This window comes from Coturnix japonica, chromosome 4 (genome assembly GCF_054131305.1).
Source record: "Coturnix japonica strain WE chromosome 4, WE-NBRP24, whole genome shotgun sequence".
Taxonomy (NCBI): domain Eukaryota; kingdom Metazoa; phylum Chordata; class Aves; order Galliformes; family Phasianidae; genus Coturnix; species Coturnix japonica.
This window is the reverse complement of record NC_140666.1, coordinates 32,877,009-32,900,326: the sequence shown is the minus strand read 5'-3', so window position 1 is coordinate 32,900,326 and position 23,318 is coordinate 32,877,009. Positions and strand designations below refer to the sequence as shown.

The following is a 23,318-nucleotide window of genomic DNA, read 5'->3' as shown; positions in this document are numbered from 1 at the left end:
CTGTATTGCATTGCAAAGGAAGATTAAAAAAAAAAAAAATAACATTCACTAGATACATCTGGAAAGGGGCACCCCACAATTTCTAGACTGAGGGCATGCTGGGCTCCCTCCAGCCTGCATGCAGTGGGTCAAGATATGGCTGCATACCACCTTCACATGCCTTGATTTCCACACAAAGGAAATTCAGATGTGTATGGAAGGAAACTGCAAGAAATTCAATAAATATTCTCACCTAGACTCCTATTAGTACCTTTAAAATAGTAAAATAAACAGAACACAAGCAAACAAACAAGAGACAATTCATAATAATTTCTTTAAAGATTAAATGTTTTAAAATCAGTCAGAGAAAGGTATGTATATTTTATGAAGTTTGGAAACATCAAATTAGATACTCTCTGATCAAAATATGTTCTGCTTTGTGCCGAGAATATTTGGGGAGGAGTGTTTGCTATTATTTCAAATGTACATTTGATCTTTCCTATTTAAACAGAGATCTAAAGTTTGCCAGTACTACAGTTCCCACAGGCTTTCTTATTTCACTGAAGAATAGTATTAGCTAACTTAAATTGGCTTACTGGTCACCCAAGAAATAGAACTCCAAATAGCAGTTCTCCACTTGAGTTCAGCTTGATCAATTGGTGGAAAAAGCCTTGAGATTTGGGACCACTTTGTCACCATCCAGCATCCCACCCTAAGTAATACAAGAAGGAAACATCAATAATCCCAAAAAGTTACTTGAGAAAGAGGCAATCACTTCAAGAAAAACAAGTACAATGTATTCTGCAAATTCCAACTGAGACATATAAAACCTTTATATTTTAACAAGCTCAAAAATATTAATAGAATTGTAGTATTAGTAGTTACAGTATAGAATAACAATTGGAAAAATAGAATATTTAAAATAAAAATTAGAATAAGTTTCTGCAGTTCCAGTAAAATATAAGCATATGATTCTCAGCAACATATATATATATAAAATAATATATTTTTTTCATTTCATGTAAGTACCTATTAATTAGTTGTAGTAGCACTACAACTTCTTGGTATGATTTTTTTTTTTTTATTGTGACTCATAACTTCAACTACTACTTAAATTCTTAAGGATGTTTAGAAAGCTATTGCTAAGTTTTTGTGTGGCAAAAATGCAAATTATTGTTTGACAATATTAAGACACAATCTAGGGGTCAGGCTGTCTTCCTGTTACATTAGATGATTTATTTGGATTTTGCTCTCAATATTTTACTTACCATTAATTCAATCGTAATTGCTAGATCATATTCAAAATACATAGTCAATCAAAGTTTTTTCCTAGATTTTAAAGACGTCCATTTTTTCTCATATAACAAACATATGGCAATACTGTTCTCTTTATGATAAAAGAAAATGGTGTTTCCTGAATTGGTTTTGTCTCTATTGCCATATCACCAGCATTCACTTCTGACACTGCGGGCAAACATAGTAAAATTGATTGTATTAATATTGGAGTTGCTCTTGTACACAAAAAATCCTATTGGAGACAATGGGATAAGTCAGTAGAAAATTTACATTGGTTTTGGAAATGTTTCCATCTTATTAAAGATTATTAGGAGAAGTGTTACCTTTTTCATGCAGATGATCACATGAGGGATGCAAGCAAAAAACTGAATCTCATCATTGCTAATAGAAATTCTGGAGATTCATATTCCTATTTAATTTCTTGACTTTCGTTTGCCCTTAAAAGAATCCCAGGTTCACCTTACAAGTAGTAAGCCTGAAAAAAAAAACAAAACCTCACGTTGCTTCTTTTCCGAAGCAAATGAAGTTCAGCTGAGAGCAAAACATTATGCTGTGTCTACTAGGACCATGTCCTATGTAGATTAAAAGGTGACATACCTGAAGGAATCAATTTTGAACACACTTTTAGGATTATATGATAACCTCATCTGAAGTATACATTCACAGAGGCAATTATGGTTTTGGCCAGTGCATGATTAAGCTAATATTCAATATATGCAGAATTAAGTCAAATCATACGTATATATTTCAAAGTTTCTCTAATTTAATTTAATGTAATAGGCTTCTCAGATGAGGACTTTCCATACATGTACACATATCAATATTTAAAATTACATTGAATCATTCATACTCATAACTTCATTCAGCTTTAAGAAATAAGTTATTACAAAATACTGACTAAATACACAGACTGTGCTCTTTTTGTGCACATCGGAAATACTAAGATCAGATTAATTAGCTGGACACTGTATTATTCTGATAGCAGAGAGAAAGCTGGCAATGGAGTTTGCTTCTCTGTCTCTTTTTCTACCACATTCTCACTCACTACATCTGAATAAATGACCACATTCAATTCAATAATATTTTTATGCGCTTCATTGTTGTTAAGCATTGTTAAGTATTGCACTATGAAACAGCAAATCTTTTTCCAGGGGATCCATTGAACTGATCTATCCCTGAGGGGATAAAAACAGGTCAGCTATTTCAGTAGGAAGGAACTCCAGATGTAATTCCTCCTTGAATTATATACACAGATATAAACTCAAAGAAACACTTAACTGCACTGGCATTTATGAGGCAGCAAACTTGGAGAAGGTAATTTTCTATAGCAACAATACTATGACATGAGTTGCAGCTATGTTCAACGGATTTCATTTAACACCTTAAAAAGGTTTCTTTCCATTTCAGTTGATTATTTGCTTATTCTTTTTTCTAAGTCTTGTCATATATATTGTATTTAAAGAATTCTTTACAGAGAATGGAAGAAAGAGAAATTGGAGGAACTACATAAACCGAGAAATTGTTCTATGAGGTGTGAACTACAGGAAGTGTTATGTTGTTCTAAATTAACAAAAGTCTCCTGTAATACAGGAAATAGTAAAAATAGGATCTCATATAAGTTAAACATATTAATTCTTTAATGAATAAAATGAACTTATTTCATTTGCCAGAGAGATAAATATAGTGCAGTATGTCTTAATTGGAAAACAAACAAACAAACAAACAAACAAAAACGTTAAAATTTGCTAATAGTTTAAGTAGACTTTTTGCCAAACAAGAAAAGAGACAAGGAATGATCATTATGTCATCTGTGTTTCTTTTTCAGAATCAAACTGCAGTGCTCACTGATAACTATCAGAATTTTTTCAGCTTAGCTGTTTATCTTGGCTAAGGAGATAGCAATCTTGTCCTCTAAAAGTAATCACAAAGTTTTCATCACACAGTCATGCATAAGGAATAATTCCACAGGATATTATGTCCTGTGGGCACTTTTTCCTTATACGTTCTCTAACAGTTCATTTACTTTATTCAGAAACGTCTGTTGAAGCAACAGAAGGTAAGAAGTGAAGACTCTTCTACTATTCCAGCTACCTTCCACCCACATATTCAGCTATCAAGGGTAATGTAAAAGCATAACACAATTCACAATTTTAGACTTATTCCAAAGCTAGCAATTATTTGACTTATGTGTGAAAAGGTCTGCCACAAAATTAGTGAAAATTTGGAGAGAAGACACCGGAACTCAAAGGAGCTACTAATTCTCAATCTGCTATCACCCACAGTTAGTTTCAGTGGTGAACAGAAGCTTAACTAAAACATGTCTTTCTAAATTTACAGTAATATTTTTAAACATAACTGTTATTCTGTCATTTGTGAATGCTATCTCCAGCTGTAAGGGATGGAACAAGAGCAGCTTGGACAAGATTAGAAAAGAGATGAAGTTCAGAAAGGAAGAAAAAATGGAATTAAGTAAGTAAGTAAAATTAAGCAAGATATTTGCTTTGAAGCTAAATACATTTCTTAAAGGGTAACACACTACTTATTGAATGGAGGTCAGATAGACAGTAAGACAAATTTAGGACTATATTTGCAAGATGCCAGATAAAGAAATGTCATGGAAATATTCTAACTGTGATTAGTAAAACTTCTTTTATTTGTTTCTGTCAGTTTGTGTTAAGTCAATGCTGAAGAAAAAGTAAACAATCTGCTTTATTTGCTTCATAAATATAATTATAAACTTACCAGAACCAGGTTACCCACAAATTAACATGACAGCTACATTCACTCTCACATGGATAATTTATGAAGAAACCTCCACAGTATATAGCTACTGATAGGACCAGGTGTTACTGCAGAAGCCAACAGAGTTGCTATAGTGACAGACCACAAGAGCAGACTTAAAGATATGATAAATGATGAACATCTTGTAATTTGCAAGCCAGCAAAGTTTGGCATTTAAGAAATATTGGTTACATCTGCAAATATGAATCTGTGATTCTGTGAAGTCCCATATAGCTTTTCATATGGGTAGGGGTGGGTATACTTTACCAGGTTCCACATTAAGCTAAAAGGCTCCCTCTGCTCTCTTATTCCCATAAACACTGCAAAGCTCTCCAGGTCCATGTGGTAACTGAATTACTCTCTTCCTCTTTGCAGATACAGATAGCACCTCTTCCTTTCCTCTAAGCATTAGAATTAACAATGCCTGCAAGATGATTCTTCTCTGTATCTTTGGAGTTTGCAATATATGCTACTTGTGGCAGATTTTAAATATTTAAAATTTATTCACCTTTTTAGATCTCCAAGCATCCATGGAAACTGGTGGCAGATTTTCCAAATAAATAATACAGCATAAACCTATTTTATCCATCAGTTAGAAGTTCCAGACTAAACAAAACAAAAGATTCCAAGTCTCCAAAACCGTAGGAATGCAAGGAGTCTGAAAGTTTTGCTAAAGCTTTTAGTAAAAGCCGTGTAGATTTATCTTAACAATGCCAGAACTTTGTGCATGAATGTTGAATCCATTGATACATACACATGCAATGTAAGGTGTGGGAATCACAAGGCTAAGGAATGAGGATAAAAATAAAATAAAAATTCTTACACTTCTACAGCAAAAATATTAAAAGAACATGGTACTGTTTAGATGATGGCAGCAACAAATTTTTAGCTTACAAAAACCAGTGTCAAATTTCTAGCTTTAACAAAGCTACAACCCCTGTATAGAAAATATTAAGTCCTGGTAATTGAGTCAAACAGTATCTTATTGTTAGGAAAGCCACATTTTATAAACAATGTTAGCTGCAATAAGGACACTGGAGGAGTCTATTCCTATTCTAAGACGGGTAATGTACTTTAGGCTAAAATTAATCTTTGAAATTGCCTTCTGCATTCGTTCTCTAAGTCATTTGTGTTGTTTCCCAACTCTTTTTCCTTTTTATATTTTTTGGTAGAAACACAAAACATAAGTAGAAAGAGTTACAGTTTTATTCTTCCTTCAAATTGTGTGTTCTTTCCAAGACTAGAGACATCTCTGATATTCATTGACATAGTTATAAAGAAATAGAAAAAGTAGTATCAAGCACTGATAATAATTACTTTTCTTGATAAAACATAATTTATTACTTCAGAATATGCTGTGGAATGGCTACCAGAGAGGAAGTTGTCCACTTGAAAAGAAGCATGCATGTCTTTGCTGCAGGCTGCTTAAGGTAAACCTTTCACAATAGTGAGCTGCATCTTCTGTAATATGAATGTTTATACAAAAAGCATCACACACAGCTCCTAACTCATCATTTGTGCCATCTGACTGACAGAATGACAAGGGAAGAAAAGCATAACTGTATTAAACCTCAACTGCACTAGTACAGTTTCATTCTACAAAAGTCATCTTTGCAGCACTGAAAGCTGAACTGTATTAAAATAATTGCCTCACAAGAAAGAGAAGGAAGAACTTTCACTAGCTGAGCAGTGAGCAAAAAGAACTGAGGCTGTGCTCCCCATAATGTTGCATGTTTTACAATTAGCCTTTTAATGATTGTTTCACTGAAGTCTAACTGTGTGCCAGACAGTGAGAAATGGTAATGAATGCAACTCTCTTCTTTGGAGCTATCTTTACCAAGTTACCTTCTAGCTCTGCCATCATGACAGCAGCTACAACTTGCCATCGCCTACATATTCCCCACCAATTAAACATTCAGAGTAAGTGCAATTACTACAGTATCTGATGGTGTCTTCTTCCAGCAAACTACTTTTGCAAAGCCATATATTTATATGCTATCTACATCCATAGAGAGCATAAACCTTTCCACTTATTTCTTGCTGCATGGTTGCTCTCATAGTTTCATCTTTGTGTTGGTTGGACCTCCTTCTGATGATACAGGTCACCTTGCTATACATATATATATATTATATATATATATATATAGCTATCTCTCAGAGGTCCAGTAGTGTCATAATGTCCTGTTCATAAAAGAAAAATCCAAAGAAATCTCAGTATTACATCTCAGTTGACATATTACTTGTGAAGGATAAACTCACTCAGTGATATGGCCTACTGGTTTATGTCATCTTACAGTATGCCAGTCTTACGTAGGTTTCAGTTTTTACTTATAATTTAGCCCCCAGATGTCAACAGAGAACAAATGCAGGGATATCCCCATCACAAACATTGACCATACTTAGGGGGAACTGCTATGATGTACTATTTTGTATTACACAGTACAAGGACTCAGTATATTCTGAAAGCTCATTAAATAATTAAAAATGGACTGCTTTCTATCTCAGTCTCTCTCTTCCAGCTGCTGGAATATTCATGTTATCTACTTTCCTCTCTAAATTCTGTTAATTTTATATGAAGTATCACATAAAGAACTCAATGATCATATGAAGAGAAAACTGTAAATTTTCCTTTTTCATTTCCATCAATAGGAAAGAAATAGAAAAAAGGGCCTGTTAACTGAAAGAACTGAATATGGTACAGCTTATGAAGGTTTTATAAGCCAAGAAAGTTGCAGTCTTGCAGTGCACTATGCAAAGGCAATGCAAGAAATCTCCTAGACTTCAGCAGAATCTGTCTTGAAAGATCCACCATGAATAAGTTTTATATGGCTTAAATATTCAGGGAATATTTAGTTTCAGACAAAACCAAACATGAAAAGCACTTAACATCATTAAGGAAAGCAAATGGATTCTTAATGCTATGTGAAAATGTTATTTACAAAGGCAAAACATAACTACACTTATAATCACAAAGTGTTTTTTCTTTCTTTCCTTTTTTTTAAAAAATATATTTGCATATTATGCATTTTCAGCTTTCCAAATTTTAATACTTGCTAAGCAGATGTATTTAAAGTGAGCTGGATATGATTTTAAATATAAATATATACATATATCAAAGCACTGCTTTTTTCAAATTCTTCATAGGATATTCATTCAGAACACTTTGTATAGTTCCTCATAATGACCTTTTGAATGGTTAAAAAGAAACAAAACAAAATAAAAAACACTTAATTTGAATAATTTTCTTACTGAAATTTTACTTCCATGAAAATATTTCACAAACATTTTCACTATTTTACTTCAACATTTCTACTCATTTTTTTTCATCCTGAAACTACAATCAATTTCTCTGATTTTATAATCTGTTCCTTTTTCTGCTAACTGAGCAGGACATGGTGAGCAGCATTTTGTTTCTATATACTTGTCATGAAGTACATGACCGCTATACTCACTCATCTGTGATCCAGCATTTCTCTCTAGATACAAAAAGGTGTTTTCAGTAAAATATCTACTTTGCCAAGAGCAGAAAGTCCACAGTATTTCAGCATATGCTTCACATTTTGAACTGGAAAATACAGCATTCATAGTCTGAGAACTTATGAAAGAAATTAAATGTCAAACTGATTTTTTAAATGCTTAAAATACATTCTTGTATTGTTCCTTAAAGTTATTTTATGTACTATTTAAAAATCAGATTCCTGACACCTCTGTCTTCTTTTACATAAGAGATTCAACCCAAAAAAGGCTTCAGACATCATTCCTCCAAATTAAAAAAGAATAATATATAAATTATATATGATTTTTTTTTAAAGCACTCATTCCTAAATGGATTTTAGACTTATAATTAGTTTTTTAAAGTAACTCTGTTAAAATATTTCCCTCCTTCACAACTATTCAGAAATTTCAATGTTTGAAAACAACAGAGGTATAGTAAAATGTTTTGTTCTTATCAGTAGCTTTTTATTGATATTTTCAGGCTTATTTTCAATTTTTGTTTAAAAAATACAGCTACTGAAATTACTTCTGTAGCTTTATAAGACTTGAAGAAATTGGCAAAGATTAATTTTGAAAGAATGCATGTAACATGTTCAAATAACTTTTGTTGAGTTTTATTCGACAGACTCTAATAATTTTTAACACAGTCCTTCTAGCCTGTGATAATATATAGCATATTTCTATTAAAGTCGAACTCAGAAAAATGTCCATTTTATAGTCATAGTTTCTTTTAAAGTAATGGGACATCTTAATTCAGTTTCATTGTCATTCCTTTCTGTGCCCCATGTGGCAAAATTATAACACTGTATATTGAAACAGTTTGAAGACTTGCAAAGGAATTTGCTACTGTTTCAAATGGCCTCTCTAACAATGTCCTAAAACAAAACAAGATCATTTTACACTGCCCATGTAAAACACATACAATAGAATTTAGAAAAAAAATGCACAATAAAAAGGCACAAATACAAATTCTACTTTCTATGTTTCCTTAAGTGTGCCTTAAGGAAATCTAAGTGTAAGAGTAATGCTAACACTTAGCCTTTCAATAATTAATATTGTTTTTTAGTATACAATAAATTGTTATTTTGATAGTGTTCTGCTTCCAGAACTAGGAAGTAGATATAGTAGATAAAACAATCACTGTAAAATATTCACTGAATTCTTCAATTAGATCTTTATCATTGAACATACACAATACATTCACAATAATATTCTTACAAACCTTTATTTTCAGTCAGAGTAACACCACCCATCTTGTGTACTGCACTCTCCACACAACTGGAGCTTAAAAAGTACCAAAATTAAGTACACGGTTCATAAAGTAATACCTGTAGAATATGACAGATCATCATTCAGAGAGACAGAGCATAAATGTTTTATTGTGGGTAGAGCAAATGTATTTACATGGTCTCCATATGCCACCCTTCTTCCTGCTCTGTGAGTTTGTTCCTGGAAAAAGAGCCTTTTTCTATGAGCATAGAAAAACACAGACATAATAAATACTTTAGATGGTCTGTACTCTTTCAGTGCAAATCACTTGTATATGAAATGGTGGGGAAAAAAAAAAAAAAAAAAAAAAAAAGCAATTGGTTGCATCCTTCTGTAAGACCTGTCACTTCTACAAGTTCAGTTTTCTGGAAAGTGAAGTTGAGCATTAGTTGTAATATTTATTAGAGAATTGAGTAGTGGCTTTAGATTCATATGACTTTTGGACTGACCCAAAGAGATTTCTTTCAAGTGCTTTTCTCCTTATATCCTACGTAAAGTTTAGAAGCATTATATTGCAATAATTCCAAGATATCCACATATTTCAAAATGCAGAAACACCTTCATGTCCACGCTTCTTTGGAAACAAACAAAATTCACAGCATAAACTCTTTGTTTTTAAAGTGAAACAATGCTACAGTGAAGAAATATGGTAACTATTCCAATTAATTTCATAGAGCAAGGGATTTTTATTTTTTTATTTTTAATTGCCAATCAGTGTGAAGATCAAGGTAAAAACAGCCCTATGAAAGGAAATACACTTTGAGAAACAGCAGGAAAATACTGGAGCGTTTCCACACAATTATTTGAAATACTTTCTGTATTGTCAAAGACCAGCTTACAACAAAGAGACTCAAAAGTGATTCTTACAGAATACCTGACTGGAAAATACTGAGGATTATTTTAAAAACTGGCAAAAGAAGAAAAGCCAAAATAAATATTTTTAAGTCAGTGGAGGCCTGATGAAAAATACAATTAAAATCTAGTAAAATGAAATCTCTGTGCTATTTATTAAACATAATTCAACTAAACAAACTCGAATCATTTCTCACACAGTCACATTCAGAACACCAGATCATAATTCAAAATCAGATAATTAGAATATACTTGCTCAGATTACACTTATTTGTCACTATCATATAACTTCTCTGGATCCAGAAGCTTTACAAGTATTTGACCCTCTAGCTTAAAAGAAAAACCTCTTTTTTTTTTTTTTTTTTTTTTTTTTTTTTTCCGGCTTCTGCTAAGGAAATCATAAAATTGAATCTGTCATTCCATATGTATTATTTGTTCATTTGGGAGTCTAATGCCTATTTGTATGGTTCATAATGGTTTACTACTGCAATTCAATAAACATAGAATTTATACGAGAGAGGCCAGAATAAATCTCTAGATATTCCTCATGAACAGTATTTCAGTACAATAGACATGAAGGACTTGCACACTTGCATCAGTAAGAATGTCATCACAGTTTCACAAGGAACTCAAGACAAGTAGGAGTACATCCTGTACTCAAGGAAACATGATTCTGATACTAGGCAAACTTTATCAGTGTATATGAATATATGTTAGGCCAGAATCATGCTAATCCTCTTCCAAATATAACTTCTGAGCAAAGAAAAGGCACACAGAACTATAGCCATAAGTTTGGACTGTAGAGGGCATAGCTATAAAATTGATTCATCTGTACATAAGTGCATTTAGATACAGATTTACAGAGGTAAAAATTTTTAACAAATGTAGAAAAAAAGAAAAAAAAACACCACCAAAAAACAAAAAACAACAGAAAACTGAACAATGAGAAAGCCATTTTATACTTATTAAATACTACTCCCTAACCATGACTGACTGCAAAAATTTCCAAACAATCTCCACTGTATTTTTTATCCAGACACTGTATAAAAAACATACAGGTTCATTTTCTTCAGTCTGCAATCAACCATGAGGAAAAATTTGAATTTGAAGTACTAAACAAGTAGAGTTTTTCCAAATTTGTGTGGATAGCCTTAAGTCTTATTATTGCCATTGTAGATCCATTATGGTAATCTGTTATAGTAGTTAACGTGACATTTTAGGAACTTGACTTCTGAGATTCATGCCTTTGCTTATTTACTCATTAAAATGTGACAAGTTATATTGTACTAGATATAAACTGAACTCAGTTTCTTCTTGACTTCTGTGGAACTTGGCCAGATGATGCCAATCAAAAGCCATGACCTTTAATGAAAATTTGCATAGTACACCAAGGTAAGCAATGACTCTTAGAGTTTATATTTTTAGTTTCCCCTACATCAAGGACTACAGCCTTTAACAGAAGCTGCTTGACTATACAACCTAATTTATTATCATTTTAGCCCATGACCTTTGTGTCAATATACGACTTCAAATTTTCATGACTGATGTCTTACAAAGTCCTGTTTAGAGAAATCAAGTTGCCAAAATTCAGAAACAGAGGATATTTGTTAACTGCAGATCTCAGCCTATCCTGAGACACAAGTTAATTGATTAATTACTAAAAACAGTAAACACCTACCTGAATAATTATACATAACACAGCAATAAATATAACCCTATTGCATAGAATAGGCTAATGTGAGAAGCCTTCTTATCTATCTTATTATAGGATATAGTTCAGTTAACAAATTTATATATTTTTATGAAGCATGGCATGCTGTTTCTGTATTTAAATTTATGAGAATTGTGGTTAAAGGTGATCTGAACAAACAGTTGAGAATTAGAGCAGTAATTATTGGAACCAAAGAACTGTGGAATGATTAGGGATAAATAAAATAAGTCATTTTCTGGTAGAATGTGTCAGAAAGTTTCTTAAGAAGAATTTCAAATTAATTGAGATTGCAGTATTATATGGATTAATGATCCATTAATGTCTATCATTTATAATCATAATAAAGTTTACTACTTCAAGTTATGTAAAATAATAATGTACTTGATACATCATCATGAAGATGTAGTACCAAACTATTTCAGTTAACTGGTCATTATCAACAGGAACACTAAGCTTCCTTGTTACTTTGTAAAGTAGCAGCCTTCAGGACTTACAATTCTGCCTTTTCTATAATCATGTATTCAATTATAATCCATGAATAATGCATAAAGCATATAACCCTTAGGGTGTAAAGCCCACTCTTACGGTCTTTTCCTTTTTAAAATAGCATCTAAATTAATCTTCACTTCTTCACTTCTAAACCTTCACCAACACAGCAGCCCCAGCTGTTCTCCATGTGAACTTAACATGACTTTCAAATGGCTCATACAGACCATGGTGCTCACTTCTTCTACAATTGCTAAGTGATCAAGATTATGATGCCAGAACAGAGACTGAAAAGCATTCTGGACAAAAAAGTTATCTCTCATGCAGGTACAAAAAAGTTACAAAGCTAAAATAAAATAAATAAAATAAAATAAAATAAAATAAAATAAAATAAAATAAAATAAAATAAAATAAAATAAAATAAAATAAAATGCAAGCCTTCTTGTCCAGTCATCCATCTACATTCTCTTAGAAACACCGCCAAGGCTTTCTGGGATTTTGGCAGCAACTGGGGCAGAAGTGGCCTGGCTGTTTCAGTTTTTTTGTTTGTTTGTTTTGTTTGATTTTGTTTTTAAATGTTTTTATTTCATCATCCGAATACACTTAATTGTGGAGTTCACTTAATGTCTCATCTTGGATCCTCTTGAATCTTCCTGAATCCTTGACTGTAACAGGTTGGGATTATAGACTGCCATAATAACTCACTTTGTTAGGTGAAGAAGCAAATGGAGGTATATAGAAACACATAACACAGTATTTTCTTTAAGATTTAACAATCAAAAGTGATGAAACACTACCATTAGAAGTTTCGTTTGGCTGATGTTGACTTCAACTGCAACCTTCAGAAGCAAAGCAAGTGCTCTGGCCCATCAGGGACAGCAGCATAAATAATTTAGCAATATTTCGTGTACCTTCAAAAACAGGCTGTGGGACTTGAGAATGTATTACAATAAGTAAAGTTTTCTATGGGACAGTGGCATTCACATTTCAGATTCAGCTACCATGATCTGACCTTTGGGTAGGATTACCATTGTCCTTGGTAATACAGTCCACACAGTGTTCAAGTATATATATACATTTTGTAGTAATACTTCAATTGTCTTGTAAGAATAGTTCCCATAGTCTTCAAAGAAAGTAAGGCCAACGGAAATGCATTGATTGTAGATTACTTTAAAGTAATCTGGGGAAAAAAAAATAATAAATCACAGATCCTTGTTCTGATTCAACAAGCCTGAATTCAGACATGCCTTTAGAATTGTAAACTTCAACTAGACTGAATTTATAAATCTGAAAAATGTATATTGAATTTCCAAACAGATTGTTACTTCTAGAAGATTCTGAAGTTGCTGTTTTTCATCCTGAAGAGAAATCCTGCAATATTAACTTCTGCTAATTTTGCCTGCTTTAATATCACAGGCTACAGACGTGCAGACAGAAGAAAAAAATTCTTTCAAATGTTTCCAGACATCATAATTCCCATAAATCTTTTATACTGCATCTGACAGTGCAACTACTTTCTAAAATGAAATTCCACTTCCTAAGTATTACTATAACAATTTAGTTCATGATGTATTTACAGATTTCATTCAGGCCCTCAGTCTGACAATGCTTCTTCTTGAAGTCCAACCTTAAGTGATAATAATTTCACATTATTTCTCTCTGCTGTTGCACAGTGTAAAAGGTTGTAGACAGCTCCCTTGAACACTTGGCTGTTTTCAAATCTGATATAATTTTATTGCCATCATATTTTAGACATTAGTCTTACATTCTCCAGAAATTGGATGTCTAGCCATCAAAAAAAGAAGGCAGACATGAATCAACACTTATGGAACAGAGGTTTTGTTTTGCATCTGCATCTGGTTTTGTCTTGTCACTGTAACAAGACTCACCACCTTTCTCCTACCACCTTCACTCTTTTTTTCTAAACTGCTAGTTTAAAGGTAGTAGACAGTTTCATTTCTCCTCAGGAGAACAGCAACAAAAAGTTAAAATCAAAATATTGTTAAGTATTTTTCTTCTTGTTTCTGTTGTGTTAAGTTACTCTCCACTTGAAACAAAACAACAATTATCTTTTTCCAATATCTCATTATTCACATATTTAAAAAACAACATATTTCAGAACAGAAATATTCTGGAAACAGCTAGTAGTGCTACCATGCAACAATCTACTACTTACCAGAGACACAGAACCATTTCAGTTGCTCTGAAGCTAATCAAGAGATGCGTCCAACAGCACAGTTTCCCTAGGAACAGGATTTTCACTAATGAGCAGGAATATTGGTGTGGTGCCACGTCTCTTTTTCTCTGAACATCTATTGCAGGGAATACAATCAGTAAAAAATGGATGAATCTGTGATGTCCTTAAGTTCCAGCAATTCCTATTTACCAGTAAGCAGCATTAGGGCAATGAGCTTTAATTTTCTCTAAATCATTAAGCAAATCAGACTGGTCAATGGCCAATTTTAGAACAAGAGGAGCATGACAGTAGCTAAAAGGTAGCCAGCTCCGCCATAGTATACTGCACTATTCTAAACCAGAAGACTTGATACACGGTTATAAAAGCAAACAAAAAGTTTTATAGTTTCCTCTAGGATATAATAACTGGTAAATAAAAAATAAAAATAAAAATAAAATCAACTCCTCAGTATTAAAAAACAATAACAGCAACAAAAACACAGAAACATCTCTGAGTTTTATTAGAAAACTAAATGCAACAGATGCATTTTGCTAGTTCTAAATTATATTTACAATGCTTTTGACTTTTAGACAATATTTGTCTATGGTTTCAGGAACTTAGGAGTAGAAAAAGAATGAAATTAATTCTAAGTTACCCTGGGAACTCCTGCTGGAAGATGAGTGGGGTGAGAAACAATTGACTTATTACAGAGCTTGAAAGAGGGAATTATTACTAAGTTGCCAAAGTTTGTGGGCTCACCAGTGCCTACAGGCAATTTATCATAATCTTATTTAAACTCAATATATATAAATTTGAAGCTATTTCTTTCTTATATAAAGCTAAAATCAATGGAAGCTTGAACAAAATTAATGAAATTGTCCATAGAAGAAGCTGCACAGTTTTAACCAAACACTAAAATTGTTGTCAACAAAAGCAATGCACGTGAAAGCAATGCTGTATAAATAGAGACTTGTTTGATCAGTTCATTTTCAATCTGTTTTAATTCCAAATATGTGGTAGAGGACCTAAATGCTATTCTGCTCTTAGAAGTAATTTTGCAGTAACTCATTGACATTCATAAGGACATAATTAGACCACTGCTATTGATTACTTCAGCCTATGCATGTTCAGAAGTAGGCTCCCAGGAACCTGATGCAATCCTCATTTATGAAAATAACTGGCTAAATAATGAGTAAACTTTGACTGAACACATTGTGTTTATCCACAGTGAAACCTCTGAAATTTCACCTGTAACTGAATTAGGTTGTTAAATCTAATTGTAGTTCGAGTAACTAATGCATATAGGGCTGCATTCTTACAAAGGCTGCCAATCCAGTCCTCCCTTTCCTGATATACAGCTCTGTATTTCTTCATACGTATATCAAGGTTTGCAGTTTTCAGGAAATCATCACAGATGATGGAATGGCGCAGTAGTGTCCTCTCATTACCTAATTTCCATCCCATATGGTTTGGCAGTAAAGCTCCTCCAGGTCCTGCTGTCATATAGGAGCTTCATTTGAATTACTTCCATTCCAGGCTTCTGGACCCCTTCTTGCCCTTTTTTTCTGTGCATATAATGCCTTCACCATACATTTGTTCTCACTATACTTTACCCCACTGAAGCATAATGGTGACAGCTGTCTTCAACATTAATGAGACAGGACGAACAGATGTGGATGAAAGAGCCACTTGCTGTATGACTAGTAGCCTAAGTTCAGAACAGAGACACAGAATTTACAGTGTACTCCAATATGTGGTGGATGCTCCCAGCAGTAACTTCTCATACCCTTAGGTCTCTGTGAGTAAATGTACAACAGAGTGCATCAAGCCAATTGTTCTTGTTACTGAAAATGAATTTCTTGGTGCTTTAATTAATTCACCCACAGCATGAGCACCACTGTTTGATGCACACTCATTCTTGAAGAATTTGGGCAGATAATTGCCACCAAAAAAGAAAGACTAATGGACTGACAGAAACAGTGGTCTAGAAAGACATGGAAAAACAGAAAGGCAGAACTTGAGCAAGACAGAGAAAAAAAGAAGTTTTACCTGGACTTGTATATAAAAAAATGTGTCCAGTCATAAATTTATTTGTTGGCTCAAGAGCACTTTGGGCAGAAGGAAAAAGGAAAGTCATAGTTTTCCTTTGCTTTTGTTCCTGAAAAACTGGCCTATGTATTCTATGCAGCAAGATGAAAAACAAACAAACAAACAAAAAAGTTAAATCACAGCAATAAAACATATAGGCACTTCTCTGACTAGCCCAATAAACATGCTATTCCAGATAAATGGGAAATGTCTACAGTCTATTAGAAGGCTTCTTAAATATGAATGGATTTTCCCCCTTCTCTTTGAAATCTTCTATAGTAGAACATAGCATTCAAGCTAGTTCCTGTCACATATCTGCTAGCCCTTTTCCTTCTCTGAATTTCAAGCTTTCCTAATGTCAGGCCAAAGTACTGCAGCTTCCTTGCGATATTTGTTTTCATACATTTTGAATCTGACTGCACTTCTCATTAAAGCAGCTACTATGTCTTGGGAGTGCACTTTTCTAGTACAAGGGCTGCTCCAAAAATAATGCTTCCTATTTCATTAGGTTGGGCCATGACATCAGAGGCAGATGGTTGAAACACGGCAGTAGAAGCTGAAGCTTCCTGACAATATTCCATTTCATTTTTTTGCTGGGGGACAGATGGCAGCAGAGGGGTAGTCTGACATAAAAATGTATAGGAATCAAAGGGTAGAACTGAATTTCTTCAAGAAGAAAAAATTGTTCCCGCCAATATTTAGAATCATAGAATCATAGAATAACCCAAGCTGGAAAAGACCTCAAAGATCATCAAGTCCAAACACAGCCTAACCATAGTACCCTAACTCCAACAACCCTCTGCTAAGTCATATCTCTGGGCACCACATCCAAACAGCTCTTAAACACATCCAGGGACAGTGACTCAACCACCTCCCTGGGGAGCATATTCCACTGTTTAACTGCCCTTTCTGTAAAGAAGTGTTTTGTAACATCCAGCCTAAACTTACCTTGGCACAACTCGAGGCCATATCCCCTCGTCCTGTCACCTGTCACCAGTGAGAAGAGACCTGCCACGCTCTCACTGTAAACACCTTTCAGATTCTGGAAGAGAGCAATAAGGTCTCCCCTTAGCCACTGCTTCCCCAAACTAAACAGATCCAGCTCCCTCAGCCTCTCCCTCATAGGGATGATTCTCCAAGCCCTTCACAAGCCTCACTGCCCTTCTCTGGACCTGCCCCAGTACCTCCATGTGCTTTCTGTACTGAGGTGCCCAAAACTGAACACAGTACTCGAGGTGAGGCCTCACCAGTGCTGAGTACAGGGGCAGGATGACTTCCCTAGTCCTGCTCACCACACCATTCCTGATGCAAGCCAGGATGCCATTGGCCTTCTTGGCCACCTGGGCACACTGCTGGCTCATATTCAGCCGACTGTCCATCAGCACACCAAGGTCCCTTTCCATCAGGCAGTTGTCCAGTCAGACCTCCCCAAGCCTGCAGGGACAATGGTGACAGTGGGTCACCTCCACTAGGGCAGACTTTTGTGAGAATGGCATTCAGGCTCTTGTTTGTCACTGGAGGCATAGTTAATGGTGACGACTGTGTTGAAAACTAGTGTTTCATTGCTGAGAATTTGCTCTATCAAATACTGCTATTGTGCTCTTCCTTTCTGTTGTAGTTTCCATAGAAATAAATAGTAAGCATTACTTTTGGAGTGATCTCCAAGGAAGTTAATATTGTAACAACAACAAAATTTCATTCCCACACTTACCAGAAAAGCTGTTGATTGAAGCCAGATATTTATGTATGTTTAGTCAGATTTTGCTCAAATCAGAACAAAGCATAAAAAGCCGAAAAAGTTAAAATAAACCTGAATTAGGTAAATATTAGAGACCATTATTGAGAAACATAACCATAAGAGGATACATTAAAATTTTAATTTACAGCCTTATTTCAGTCAAATCTATGTATTTAGATTCAACAGCAGAAAGCTGATGAGAAAAACAAAATGACACCTTTGATCTCAGCTTCAGTTTAAATACTTGCTCACTATACATCTTAAGTAACCATTAACTAGCAGGATATTTAAGAGTATCATCTTTCTGAGCTTTTTCTTCTTTGCACAGAAAACTATTTACTGAATATGTGCCAAGCTGATTGCAGGCCAGCTACTGGGACCTCATCTGGAATGTGCTAATTGGAAGGGAACTTGTATACAAGTGTCCCAAAACCCAGATGACTGCCTTGATCAGCAGGCTATGTAATTAGGGCTCTATTTCTGGGTTTTCATGATAATTTGGAATTTAACGGTGCAGTGTTCTCTCCAATAAAGAACAAAAATAAATGTGAGAAACACAATATTGTATTACATGTGGATTCTTTGATTTCCAGACAAATCTATCTACATTTGCCATGCTGTTGCATTCATTTTCACCCCCAAGAAATGCAGACATTCATTGGAGAATGACCAAAAAAAAAAAAAAAAAAAAAAGAAAAGAACAGAAAAGTAGTCATAAACAAACAAGGAAAAGGAGTCTGGCTATCATGAGTTAAGATACTTCTCAGAGTACAGTATCAATACAAAAGGAAATAAAGTTTGCTGGTCTCTCTCCTGTGTTCATTACTACAGCAAAATTGAAGAACGTCTTGAGTTGGAAGGTATCACAAGGATCACCAGGTCCCAACCTCTCTACCACAGGCATGGTTGCCAGCCGCTATATCAAGTACCAGACCAGGTTGCCCAGGGCCCACTCCAACTTGAACGCCTTGAATACCTGCAGGGTCAGGGCATCCACAGCCTCTCTGGGAAGACTGTTCCAGCCCCTCATCATCCCCCTCAGTGAAAAATCCCAAATAAATTCCTAAATAAGGAAGAACAAGTGTCACTTGACAATTAGCAGTTCCACTTTACTAACAATCCAATTTATTCTCACATGGAGCCCCAGATGTAGTCTGCTTGCTCACTTTATTTTGTATTTTTCTGATACCATTTCAACTAAGTTTTATGCACTTTCTTACAATCCTCCATACAGCTGTTGCAGTCAGTCTGTTCACATACCACACAGTATACATGTGATACCATGGCATCTGCTGGTGCTCCAGAGCAATTTGTTACTGTTATCATTTCAACATACTGTGCTGTGCTGTTAATGCAAGCAGTCTACCACTGTTTATTGTATGCATAAATTTTATGCCTAGAGACACCTACCACAGTTATTTAATAAAATGACACTAAATATAATAATATCTTACATTTATATAAATCTCCCTTCAACAAAGACTCTAAAAATACTTTGTGAACAAATTATTTGCATTTTTTTTTTAACTTTGACGTAATGCTATAGATTGTTCCACCTGACGCTGAAAAACAACTACTTTTAGCATGCAATACAACCACTTAACAGTGCAAAGCAGTGCAAAAACATTTTGAACATGTCTATATGACTATATCTGTTATAGGAGACAGTATCACAATCATTCAAGTGCAGAAGAACAGCAGGATGATATTAGGAGTTAATAATACAAACCTATTTGCTGCATATCTCTACCAAGAAAATAAGGATACAGCTCTACCGAAAAACAGAATTGGATATAAAGGGAAGTCTAAAACACTGCTTGTAGAAATGGATGAAAGGAACTCACAAATTAAAAAGAGCAGTATTTAAGGTGCTTAGATGTATTTAAACTTATGATTAGATCTAAAAAGCCTAAACACTCAAACAAGAAGTACAATAAAGCTTGAACTTTGTGGTCAGTCAAGGAGACTGGTGAAAAAGAAAGAAAAGAGGAAAAGGAAAAGGAAAAGGAAAAGGAAAAGGAAAAGGAAAAGGAAAAGGAAAAGGAAAAGGAAAAGGAAAAGGAAAAGGAAAAGGAAAAGGAAAAGGAAAAGGAAAAGGAAAAGGAAAAGGAAAAGGAAAGAATTCACTGTCTCCTTATAGTTCCCAACTGAAAGAAAGCCCTGATGCTGAGAGAACTTGCTCTCTATTCACTTTTGTGGTCAAAGTAGACTAATGGTTTATTGTTAAGTATATGAGTTCCTACATTCACATAATCAGACGTACCCCTTACAGATACTTTGATTTAAAGATTGAAACTCCATGACAACAACAAGAGTTACAGTTTCTTTTACAAATTGATGTAGTCCAAACTGGACAGAGAAGAGTAGAGGTCATGTTACTTCCACAAAACACTATGCAGCAAAGTCATTTGTCTATACTCATCCTCATCTACAGTCATAATTCGAGTTATTTCTTGAGAGAATTTTTGGGATTCAAAGAAAGGACTCCTATTTCTAACTGTGCCACACTGCATCCTTGAAGATGCCACTCACTTATGAAATAAATAAAATATCTTAAATTAATTTGCAATGCTTTCCAACCAAGCTCCTTTTGTACCTAACCAATAGTAAAAAATTATTTTTTCTAAATAAAAGAGATTCCAACTAGAACCCTTGAAGTTCTGTGTACACATCAAGGACAGCACATGACACTAAGTTTGTCTCAATCTGTTTTGTTGGAAAAGGTTGTTACAGTATTGGCCCTGTTCTTATCTCTTGAAAACAGTAGCCCAAATTCTTCCCTGCTACAGAAGTCCAATCTCAAATTGATTTCAGTGGGTTTCAGTGATGCAACTGAAAAAATAATTTGGCCCATAATCACCAACTTTATCATATAACTAGTAAGTGCTTGGCTAAGATTAGATTTAAAGATAGGGGATAATTCAAGGTCTTCAGAACCTTTACTGACACCAAAGGCTTCTGCCTTTTGGGAAAACTCAAAACAAAACAAAGTGCATTTATGGCAATATATTCCTTGAATGGATAGAAATTAACCAAAATTCTAAAAGGTGCTACTCACTCTACTTCAATAGGACAAAGAAGAGGGGATATTTATGTTCTAAAAAGAATTCAGCTTTTCATTCTCTAATATTTTCAAAATTTATATCAAGTCAAGTCAATGCCTGATTGCCTTAATGACTGAATAGTTTCTGTTGTGGGTCACTGTGTGCTACTAAAAATCAGACAATGAGATAAGTAAAGAGACTTTTTGGAAGCTTGATTTGTTGAGTTTTGAAACACAAGTAGACTCTTAGAGCTCCATGCCCTTCAACACTAAGTGACAGTAAGTTTAAATGCTTTCTGACGACTGAGGATGTAGACCTGTAACCTGATTTCCACTTACCAGTCTTCTTCATTCAACTGAACTCAGGCTTTGAAGTTAGTTAGCAAGTCTCAATCCCCAAAAGCAGAAGTCAGTGAGTAGAAATAAACTGATTAGATTCCACAGCAATGCTGCTGCTTGATGTTGACTTAGTGCTTAGTGCTGGCTTAGTGCTTAGTGCTTGGGGAAAAAAAAAAAAAAAAAAAGCAACCAAACAAACAAAAAACCACAATAAAATCCTACAGAAAAGGAATTCAAACACTTCTTCAGTTTGAATTTTCTGAATTCTTTAGTTATATCCTACCACTTGGTTTATGTTATTAAATACTACAAGGCCAGAAAAACAATTGTAGTTTGCTTTTAGCCTCAATTCAAAGGATAAGAAAGATCATAGCAAGATTTACAGATTTTAGAAAAATTATTAACATAGCAGATAAACTTATTCACTGAGTAAAACAACAAAGCCTTGTCCCCCCCAAAAAAAAACAAACCCTATAAGTTCTAACATAAAGGTAAGTGTGAAATTTAATACAACAGTTTAAACTACAATCATTTTTTTGTAATAAAAGTAAACTTTAAGTCTATAAATAACAGAGAAAACACCGAGAATTAATGTAAGTCAAGAGTGGCCACTTGTGCAACCTTTTAGGTAGCAGTTTTTAGTCTAGATTATAATCCTAGGGGAAAAAAAAAAAAAAATCTACCCCTGATTTAGGCTGCTTACAATGTTATTGCCCTGTTTGCTTCACTGCTCTCCAGAGAAAGAAAGGACTGGGAATCCATTATCATCCTGCCAGCCAAAAGCATCTTGCTCCCCACCTAATTTACCTCAGGCCATACAACAGACCTAATACATGTTTAATTAGAAAACTACTAGGGCCGTTAGAGATATCACACACCAACTTGTTTGTTACTGCCCCTCAGTCAGAGGTGACCACCTTCTCAGGAGGATATATCAAAGCTGATTATTATAATCAAGCAATTCAGTTTAAGTCCTTCATAATTGGCAGCATAAGGTGGGTCCACAAACCTTTCAATCTGGGTAATATGTGGACTGCATTGGAAGCAGCAGCAGTCAGAATAGTAACAAGACTCTGACAGTGTTCTCCTTCACCATAACCACTAGCTATACAAAAGCAACTCAGCAACAAAAATATCCATCTGTTTCTGTTGCCATCTTTAGGTTGTGCCATCATAAGCTGCAAGAAAGGAAATACAACATCCACCCCACCTCCCTGCGACTTACCCTTTCACTTTACCTTTCCTTCCTTTCTTCTCCAAGATCTGCTTAGTTAAAACATGTAGATGCTAAATATCATGTAGAGCCAAAATATTTTTGTATCACTCTTACCTAAGAAAGCTCGCAGAAGTGCAAAGATGCCATCTCACAGAATCACAGAATTGTAGGGGTTGGAAGGGACCTCTAGAGATCATCGAGTTCAAACCCCCTGCCAAAGCAGTTTCCCTACACCATGTCACACAGGTAGGCATCCAGGCGGGTCTTAAATATCTCCCATATGATAGGTTTTGATTCTTTTATTTATTTATTTTTTTTCTCTCTCCAATGATTTTGTGTTTATGTTTGTTTGTTTGTTTTTTGCTAACTGGCTAAAAAGCATAATAAATCTATTTATTTGAAAATTATGTGATGTGAGTCATAACACCATGACAGGGTCTGAAAAGTATCCTTAAAAAAATCTCCAAAATAAAATCACCCCAGTTCATCCCTGTATGTAACATCAGACATGCTGAACAATTACAGGGAACTACACTCTGCCAACACTGTTTAATTGAGAACCTCTCTTTTCCTGGCTCTGCTACCATTGGACAGCTTATGTTCCCACTGCTTTGCGTCCATCTGTGCTAACAACACAATCCTATATGATTAAAATGTGCCGGAGTTATATTGTGAAAGATCACTTGAACTGCACACATGCCTCACTTTTAGATGCTTTCCTTCCATATGTATGCAAGATATAAGAAAACATACCTACACCTCTATGCTGTGGTATTTCAATGAGAGGGAATGAAATTAGACCTTTTAATTAAAAAAGTTTTTCAGTGAAGGAGAAACTTGAGCTCTGGC

At 34.5% G+C, this 23,318-nt stretch overlaps 1 long non-coding RNA gene across 2 annotated transcripts in view; it reads right to left on the bottom strand.

Annotated features, from left to right (window-relative positions):
* Positions 1–1,065: 1,065 nt before the first annotated feature.
* Positions 1,066–23,318, bottom strand: part of LOC116653407 (uncharacterized) — a 38,510-nt gene continuing 16,257 nt past the window's right edge. Inside the window, exons 2-3 of one of the 2 annotated variants that reach the window (XR_004307171.2) lie at positions 14,046–14,181; positions 1,066–1,750 (exon numbers count right to left, since the gene is read on the bottom strand). This is a non-coding gene — a long non-coding RNA (uncharacterized LOC116653407). Of the gene's footprint in view, positions 1,751–10,058; positions 13,050–14,045; positions 14,182–23,318 lie in introns of those variants that run through there. The other variant, XR_014945268.1, reaches the window with a different exon arrangement.